This window comes from Octopus bimaculoides, chromosome 4 (assembly GCF_046866305.1).
Source record: "Octopus bimaculoides isolate indiv1 chromosome 4, ASM4686630v1, whole genome shotgun sequence".
In the NCBI taxonomy this organism is placed as follows: Eukaryota; Metazoa; Mollusca; class Cephalopoda; order Octopoda; family Octopodidae; genus Octopus; species Octopus bimaculoides.
The window spans coordinates 123123632-123133631 of record NC_142931.1 but is presented as its reverse complement, the minus strand read 5'-3'; the positions used below and the strand labels follow the sequence as shown (position 1 = coordinate 123133631).

Here is a 10000-nt window from a genome sequence, read left to right as displayed (position 1 = left end):
AACTTGGATTATCAGTTTAATGCCTCTGGAGTTACTGCTTTCTAGATCATCACTTTTGCCTTTGTAGCAGAGTTTTTTTGTTTTTGTATACTTACTAAATTTGGAAAGAGAGGCAGTGCTCATATCCTGTGCAAACCCTCTGAGACTGGTGAAACTGATGCTGTTAATATTTTAAGAAAAACATGAGCAGGGAGAATATCGCAGAGGGATGATGTTCTAAAGAGGAAGGACTGGCCAAAGTGGTTAATGCTGAGTCAAGGGCATTGGACACAACAAGGTTTAAGAGAGTTGGAGAGTCAGATCCACTGTAGATGTGCCAGTGACTGTTCAATAATGTTCACAAGTCAACAATACTTGTACTAATAATAGTAATGTCATGGAAGACAGAGCCTGATGTAAATGGAGAACAAGTACAGAGTAAAAACAGCAGAATTAGAACAATAGTGAGATGCAAGCAAATGGAAACAGATCAGAGTATTAAGGAAATATATAAATACAAAAAAAATAGGGAAGTACTTGACTGAGAACTTTATTTTGTTGACCCCAGAAAGGAAAAAGCAAAACAGCACATGCATTTTGTCTGATGTTCTAATGATTTTCTCTAATAATAATCCTTTTTACTATAGACACAAGGTCTGAAATTTTGTGGGATAGTTAATTACACTGACTCCAGTACTCATCTGGTACTTATTTTATCAACCCTGAAAGGATGAAAGGCAAATTTGACCTTGGTGGAATTTGAACTCAAGACATAAAGACAGATGAAATACTGTTAAGCATTTTGCTTGGCATGCTAATGATTCCATCAGTTCACCGCCTTAATAATAATAATAATAATAATAATGATAATAATAATATGAACACAGACCAGAGGCTGTGACAGAAAATGAGAATTGCAAGATCTTGTGGGATTTCCCCATAAAGACTGACCATACTATTGAAACAAGAAGACTGGATATGATAATAGAGGACAAAATAAACAAACAGTGTAAGATCATAGATTTTGCAATTCCCTTTGATAGCAGAGCTGATACAAAAATAGAAAAATGAGAAATATCAGGATCTAGCCTGAAGGCTGAGGAGAATATGGAATACCAAGACAACATTTATTCCTAGTAGTAATTGGTGCACTTGGCACAACAGCAAAAAAGGCTATCTAAAAGACTGAAAGAAATTGGAATTGAAATTTGCATTGTTGACCTGCAGAAAAGTACCATCCTATATTCTGCAAGAATTCTAAAGAAAATTCCTGAGACTTGAGAAAACTTGTTACAAAACATAAAGACAGAATAACTGCTGACTAAATTAGCATGCACTAGCATGATAATAATAATGATTTCAAATTTTGGTACAGGGCCAACAATTTCGGAGAAGAGGATAAGTTGATTTCATTGACCCCAGTGCTCAACTGCTACTTATTTTATTGACCCCGACAAAATGAAAGACAAAGTCAACTTTGGCAGAATTTGGACTCAGAATAATAATAATAATATGAGCACTCAGAAAGCGCAAACCTCTGCTAAGGCAATACCAACGTCCTCTCAACAATTAGCAAGAGATGATTTTTAAAATGAGAATGTTTGACTGCTCTCACAAACGAGAATATTAAAAATGAACCTGACTGCTCTCAAAAATTAAGTAAAAAAACAGGAAAAATAATTCAAAATCCTTGTCCGGTACTGGATTGATCCCCAAATCTAATCAGTTTGTGCCAGTCATGAGGCCAAACATCCCTGAAAGTTTCATCTGAATCCATCCAACAGTTCTTGAGATATCTTGTCCACAGACAAACAAAGAAACAAACAAACACGACTGAAAACAATACTTGCGCCTTCGCTAAGGCGGAGGTAATAATGATAATAATAATAATCCTTTCTACCATAGGCACAAGGCTTGAAATTTTGGGGGAGGGGATGAGTCAATTTCATTGACCCCAGTGCATAACTGGTACTTAATTTATCAAACCCAAAAGGATGAAAGGCAAAGTCGACCTTAGCAGAATTTGAACTCTGAACGCAAAGATGGATGAAATGTTGCTAAGCATTTTATCTGCTGTGCTAATGGTTTTGCCAGCTCGCCACCTTAATAATAATAATAATAATAATAATAATAATAATAATAACAATAATAATAATAATAATAATAATAATAATAATAATAGTAATAGTAGTAGTAGTAGTAGTCATCGTCATCGTCATCGTCATCGTCATCATCATCATGGTTTCAAATTTTGGCACAAGACTAGCAATTTGAACTCGGAACATGAAGATGGCTGAAATGCTGCTAAACATTTTACCCGCTGTACTAACGCTTCTGCCAACTCATTGCCTTAAAATTCTTTTCTATTATAAGCAGAGGGCTTGAAATTTGAGGGGAGAGGGCTAGTTGATTACATTGACTCCAGTGTTTCACTGGTGCTTATTTTATCAACCCTCAAAAGGATGAAAGGCAAAGTTGACCCTAGTAGAATTTGAACTCAGAATGTGTAGCCCGGCTAGCTCAGTTGATAGAGCACAAGACTCTTAATCTCGGGGTTGTGGGTTCATGCCCCACGTTGGGCAAATTACTTTTTCTTTAGGCATAGGAGTGGCTGTGTGGTAAGTAGCTTGCTTACGAACCACATAGTATCGGGTTCAGTCCCACTGCGTGGCATCTTGGGCGAGTGTCTTCTACTATAGCCTTGGGCCGACCAAAGCCTCGTGAGTGGATTTGGTAGATGGAAACTGAAAGAAGCCCATCATATATATGTATATATATATATATATATATATATATATATATATATGTGTGTGTGTCTGTGTTTGTCCCCGCCAACATCGCTTGACAACCGATGCTGGTGTGTTTACGTCCTGTAACTTAGCGGTTTGGCAAAAGAGACCAATAGAATAAGTACTAGGTTTACAAAGAATAAGTCCTGGGGTTGATTTGCTTGATTAAAGGTGGTGCTCCAGCATGGCCACAGTCAAATGACTGAAACAAGTAAAAGAGTATGGATGAAATGCTAGCAATTTTGAAAGGGAAGACTAAGCTTATTTCATCAACCCCAGTTCTTGACTGATTTTGGTACTTAATTTCGTTGATTCTGAAATTGAATGGCAAAGTGGTCCCCTGCAAAATTTGGATTCTGGTTGTAAAGAACCTAAATAAATGCTGCAACATATTTTATTCTGATATTATAAGGATTAGCATAGTAAGACAACAGGGTAACACCTTTTGTAGTAGAGGTTAGGAAGGCAAAGAAAGAAGGTGAAATACTGTAACTGAATAAATTAAGAGAAGTTCAGAGAAGTTTAGAATAAGACAAGAAAAGGCAAAAAGGTGAAAATTTTGTTTGTCTTTTAAGAAATCTCAGAAATCATTTAAAGAAAACATTCTTTACAAGCTTAAAAAAAACTTTAAAAAAACCCCAAAACCAGCACATCATACGGATTCTGCCCAGCTCTCTAATAAGGATTTGTAACATAGGTACCAGGCCGTAAACTTACTAAGGGCAGGATAGAAAAAGGGTAAAGACCATGGGATTTCACCCCAGAAAGTTGGCAAAGGCTGGTACAGCTTGACACCGGTGATGTCACAACTCATTTCTACAACTGAGCAAACTGGAGCAATGTGAAATAAAGTGTCTTACTCAAGAACACAACACACAGCCTAGTTTGGGAATTGAACTCACTACCTCAAAATTGTGAGCTCACTGCTCTAACCACTGAGCCATGTGCCTCCTCAAAGGTGGGATAGAGCTGATCAAATAAATTTTCTGTATATTCCATATTTTATTGACCCACATTACATTATTCCATACAAATTTAAATCTAGAACATAAAAGAATGGTATCTAAATTCTACAAGACAGTTTGTCCTGCATATTACCATTTCTACCATTCCACATCTTCTGAAACAACAACAATAGTAATAGTAGCAACAACAACTGTGCCACTAGCTATATGAAACCACAAATCTGTTAATACAAAGCAGGACTTATGAAAGATAGTTGAGAGATTGCTGCCCCATAGGGGATTGATATATGATTAGTGAACTATATATCAGTACTATAGCCGTTGTTCTAAGGTTAGCTGTCATTGTAATAGTACAGATAAACCTGAATGTTACAGCATTTGTATACAGTCAGTAGTAGTAGTAGTAATAGTAGTAGTAGTAGTAATAGTAGTAGTAGTAGTAGTAGTAGTAGTAGGAGTAGTAATCTCTCACTAAATCTGTTGCACACTCTCTCTCTGTCTCTTTCTCTGTTTCTCTCTCACTTTCTCCTTTTCTCGTTAACAGGTTTATGAGTACAGCCACACTAACTCACATGCACATGCTCACACACACACACACACACACACACACACACACACACACACACACACACACATATTAAACCTGAGCAAAGGATTAATCTAACTAACATGTTTGCTTCAAGCCCAATGGAGTTCCCATTTCTGCTTGTGTGTTCATACATATACACATATATACATATATATATCAGTTCATCCCATAAGTTCTGTCCGATTTTACCTTTTTTAAATTGAATGAAATTTAATAGTATTTTAGAATGTCTAATGGAATTAAAAATTATTTTTATGCATTTGTGTACATTTAAACTAATTAAATATTATTTCACAGAATAATAGAATTAAAATTTCTTTGAAACCCTTTCTAACATGGAAGTATCCAAAGAGTATTTGAGGCACATAATGCTTTATGAGTACAAGAAAGGAAACTCTGCAGCCGAAGTGACTTGAAACATACACTCAGTTTATGGAAAAGAATGCTTGAATGAAAGTACTTGCAGAAGATGGTTTGCAAAAATCAGAAGTGGAGATTTCAGCCTTGAAGATGAAGATCAAACAGGATATCCAGTTGAGTTTGATGATAAGCTCCTTGAGGCATTACTTGAAGAAAATCTTGCATTATCAGTTGAAGAATTGGCAATAAAGCTTAGTTCAAACCATACAACTGTTCATCGTCATCTTCAACAGCTTGGAAAGGTTTCTAAACTTGGAAAATGGGTGCCTCATGAATTGTCTGAAAGCAACCGCAAATCCCAATTTGACATCTGCTCTTCTCTCCATTCTCGCAAACTCATTTCACTCATTTTGGATAGACTTGTGACTGGTGATGAAAAATGGATCTTCTATCGAAATATTAAACGTTGTAAACAGTGGCTGCTTGGTAAAAGGGAAAAAGCTCAACCATAACTGAGAAGGGAACTTCATGAGAAAAAGGTTCTTCTCTCTATCTGGTGGGATTGCAAAAGAGTAATTTACTTTGAATTGTTACCACCTAATGCAACAATCAATGCTCAAGTCTACTGTCAGCAATTAGAGTGTTTGAACCAAGCTTTGAAGAAAAAAAGACCCGCTTTAGTGAATCGAAAAGGAGTGATGTTTCATCAGGATAATGCACGACCCCACACTGCAAAGATCACATCACAGAAGATCAAAGAACTTGGGTGGGAAAAAATTCCTCATCCACCTTATTCTTCTGACCTTGCTCCTTCAGACTACCATTTGTTTTGTAGTTTACAGAATCATTTGGGGGACATAACTTTCGCAAGCCAGGAGGAGGTCAAAACTGACATTTCTGAGTTCTTCACTTTGAAACCAAAAGAGTTTTACATTGATGGGATTAAAAAGCTTGTCAATAGATGGAAGGAAGTCATAGATAATCAGGGAAAGTACATTGATGATTAAATTTCAATTAAATATAACATTTGATCACTTGTTTTCTTTATTCAAAATTCGGACAGAACTTATGGGATGGCCTGATATATATATATATATATATATATATATATATATATATATATACTCACATGCATAGAAATGCACATAAATATTTGTATATACATATATGTATGTGTGTATTAACAGGGTGACTCAGTTATATATTACTTTGTTTCATGAACATAAATTTGAATGTATGCCAATACAAAGTCCTCTTTTCCTTGCATTTGCACATAAGGTCGATGTTATTTCCAGTCCACTCTCCACCTTGATGACTTAGTTGTGCAATATCATCAGCAGAATCCAAATCACCTAGCTTCCCTTCTCATTCTGTTCCATGTGCCGAGTTGCTCATAATCTTCTTTATAATGAAGTTATTACAAATAGGCTGGAGAAAAATGAAAACAATACACTTTCCCAACTACATGCTTCTAGGTTCAGTTCAACTGCATGGCACCTTAGGCAAGTGTCTTTTACTATAGGCCTGAGCCAACTAAAGCCTTGTGAACTGAGACTAAAAGCCAGTTGTGTGTGTGTGTGTGTGTGTGTGTCTGTGTCTGTGTGTTTTTGTTTTTATGTTTGTCTCTCACCATTACTTGACAACCAGTGTTGGTTTGTTCATGTCACCACAACTTAGCAGTTTGGCAAAAATGAAACTGATAGAATAAGTACCAGTTTTAAAAGTAAGTGATGAGATTGATCTGCTCAGCTACACCCTTCAAGGCTGTGCACCAGCAGGGCTGCAGTCCAACAACTGAAACAATTATTAAAAGGAAAAGTCTTGGTGGACACTGACATAGTGTCAATTAACTCTAGATTCTCATCTTGTTCTGATACAATGAAAAGAATGTTAATAGAGGGATGTGAAGTTGTTGATAAATTTTTCATGGATGCTGTTGATTTGTACAATCTCTTATTGTAATCCATGGTGAATTCTGCTAAAGGTCATCTTGAAGTTTGTGGGTCAGTGCAATTGATAACTAGAGGTATATGAAATTCACAATGCTGTTTTATACAGTTGAAAATTTGTTCTGTACATGTTAGGAAAGTCAGCCTAATGTTCATGGAGGTTGTGGGTTAATTTTTGTCTTAGTCTATTGAGGACTGCTGTACTAAATGTTTTTCCTTGAAATCAAGAACAATATGATACCTCACTAAATGTTACAAGCACTGAGGTATCACTTCTTTGGTAGAGTCAGAATAACTTCTTGTCTCCCATCATCTGGGCACTGTTCTGTATAGCATATCATATTGAAAAGATAGACAAGTTCCTGTGCAATAATTCCCTGCCCATGTTTCAACATTTCTGCTGGGATATGATCCTGTACTACTGCCTTGTTATTCCTTTTGTGCAGTGGTTCTCAACAGGGGTCCATATGACCTTTGTGGGGTCCACATAAGATTTTGTTGTTAAAGTTTATGTGCAATAAATTGGTTACACTTCTGCAATACACAAAATATTTTAACAAATTTTTATACAAAATCTGATGATATTTAATTATAAAAATATAATAGGTTTTCTTAAATATCAAATGGTTATGAGGGTCCATGCAAGTAAAGCAGGAATCAAGAGTGAATTGGTGAAAAAATGATCGAGAACCACTACTTCAGTATTTAATGACTGTAAGGACTTGTTCTGTTGTGTCTTCCAGTGACACATTCAATTGAGTGGCATCCATTTCTTGTTCAAAATTAAAAGGACTGGGTGGTGGAGGCCAGTGGTAGCAGCAGCAGCTGTGGTGGTGGTGGCTGATTGATTACTTCCCTTAAAAGTCTCTAGGTTTGAGCTTCACCAATCATTAGGATGCAGTCAGCTTTGCTCCTGATTGCTAATACTTTTCCTATCAATAAATTATTTTGTCTGTCTTATATATATACAGTGTTATTTTTAGCCACATATCTGCTGCTCTCTGTGCTTTAGCTCACTGCTGACCCCTCTTGTCTCTCTTGCAACTTCAGTTCATCTTTTATCCAGAAGTATGTAGTGTTTATCCTCAACTCTCCACTCTTCCAAGATTCTGGTTGGCTCCCCTTTATGTTGATTTTTGCATCTTTCTTCTCAATCTACCATATTCCATGGTGGAGGCGCAATGGCCCAGTGGTTAGGGCAGCGGACTCGCGGTCATAGAATCGCGGTTTTGATTCCCAGACCGGGCGTTGTGAGTGTTCATTGAGCGAAAACACCTAAAACTCCACGAGGCTCCGGCAGGGGATGGTGGCAAACCCTGCTGAACTCTTCCACCACAACTTTCTCTCACTCTTACTTCCTGTTTCTGTTGTGCCTGTAATTCAAAGGGTCAACCTTGTCACACTGTGTTACGCTGAATATCCCCGAGAACTACGTTAAGGGTACACGTGTCTGTGGAGTACTCAGCCACTTGCACGTTAATTTCACGAGCAGGCTGTTCCGTTGATCGGATCAACTGGAACCCTCGATGTTGTAAGCGACGGAGTGCCAACAACAAATCATAGTCCATGATTCTACTGATATCTATTGCTCCCTCTTAGCTGTGTCTTTTCCTGACATTGATGGTCTGAATAAATCCTTTTCATTGCCCTTCAATATTTCTTTTCTTGCTCTTGTATTTAAAACCTGCAGCTAATTTCTTACCTTCACATGAAACCTTTCTGCTACAACTGGTTCTTTCAGGTTCTCAGTTGCATATCATCTGCTGATTTGACCCTTTTGTTCTCTTTTAGCATCAACTAGACTTTTTTCTATAACAAGTTATGGAAGTTAATTGATTCTATTTCTGCTACTGGTATTCGAAGATGTCCTGATTATCTTATGGATGTTTTTATGTCTGAAAAAATTATTCCCATTGTTTGAGTTATAGAGACTATTTAGTAACAGTAGCCGCTCTCCATTTTCATTGATCATTTCTGTAAACCTTTGTGGGTAAAATGTAAGATTCTACTTCACTTCTCTTTTCATCCAGTTTAGCACTTAAATCTCCAGTTAATAACTTGATATCTTAACTCATTACATTCTCTATGACTATTTGCAACTGATTATAAAAAAAAACAAAAACATCAGTATCAGTTCCAGTTAATGCATAGATTTGTATTGAATTGACTTTACAATCTAGCTATTATAATTTGATCACTGACTGGTTTCCATTCTACCAATGCTTATGTTACTTCTTTAGTTCATATAATACCAACTCCATGGACATGATAATCTTCTTGTCAGCTATTTTTATCCTGTCCATCATACTTTACTAGTTCCCAAAAATACTTAGACAGTATTGTTTCATTTCTTTCAGTACTTAGTTATCTTTCCTACCTAGTATAGACTGCATCCATCCCACATCCTAATTTTTGTAGTGTATTTAGCATTGATGATCCTATCTATTAGGCATTGGACTTCCTTTTGGATCTGGCCCAATTCCATCTCACATCTACCATCTCTCTTTTATTCTTGCCTTCTAGAATGTTAATTCTCAAAATTTCTTTAATGAGTTTTATGTTGTTACAGTATTTTGTTGCTGGCCCAACACCCAACCATTAAGCATTATCATTTTACCCTTGAATAAGTACTGATTACTGGACTTCAGAACATGTTTGTGCTGGTGGGCTATACATGTCACAGTTGAAGGGGGAGGTAACATTTCAAGGTTATCACAACGTTTAGGCTTTGATTAAAAAACCTTACCTACAAAGTAATGAATAACCAGTTTTAGATTACCAGACATTTGCTATTCATCAGAACCCCATCAGTATGGCTGCTCCTACCATCTGCACTAAATGTAGCGTATAGAAAAGCAAGGTTGGCTTATTTGGGAGAAGCTATATTGCTGTAGGGCATTGTTCACTTAATACATACCTACACTAGACCATATGAGATATATACAAATATGTTTGAAGTAACAGTCTATCATTTCAATAGCATTAATTAGTATTAATTATGTATACATGGCTAGCTAAATCTTTCTTTGATATCTAATTAATACTGTGTGCATACATAAACACAAACACATATATATATTTAAGTATATATGTCTAGTCTATGCATTCTCATATGTGTGGATGTGTGTGTATATATGTGTCGAGTCACTTGTGAGGTCTCTCATGAGGGCTACTGGTAACATGGAATCCAGTACAGCTTGTTGCATGGACAGGTTGTTGGCAAGTAAACCAGCATCCCCACTAGGCTAACCTGGAGAAGAGGGTGGCTAGAAACCCAGCAGGACTAAAACAAGACCTGTCAAAAGGACAAATGAACCAGTGTAAGTTCAATGACTATCTAATAATAACATGGGCACTCAGAAATTCTGG

General features: G+C 36.6%; 1 protein-coding gene and 1 non-coding gene across 9 annotated transcripts in view; both read left to right on the top strand.

Moving 5' to 3' along the window:
• Positions 1–10000, top strand: part of LOC106880305 (tRNA-dihydrouridine(20a/20b) synthase [NAD(P)+]-like) — a 186174-nt gene that overhangs the window by 104807 nt on the left and 71367 nt on the right. The gene's annotated exons all lie outside the window — the stretch shown is intronic.
• Trnak-cuu (transfer RNA lysine (anticodon CUU)) lies at positions 2489–2561 on the top strand. The gene has a single exon. It is a non-coding gene; the product is annotated as a tRNA-Lys (tRNA).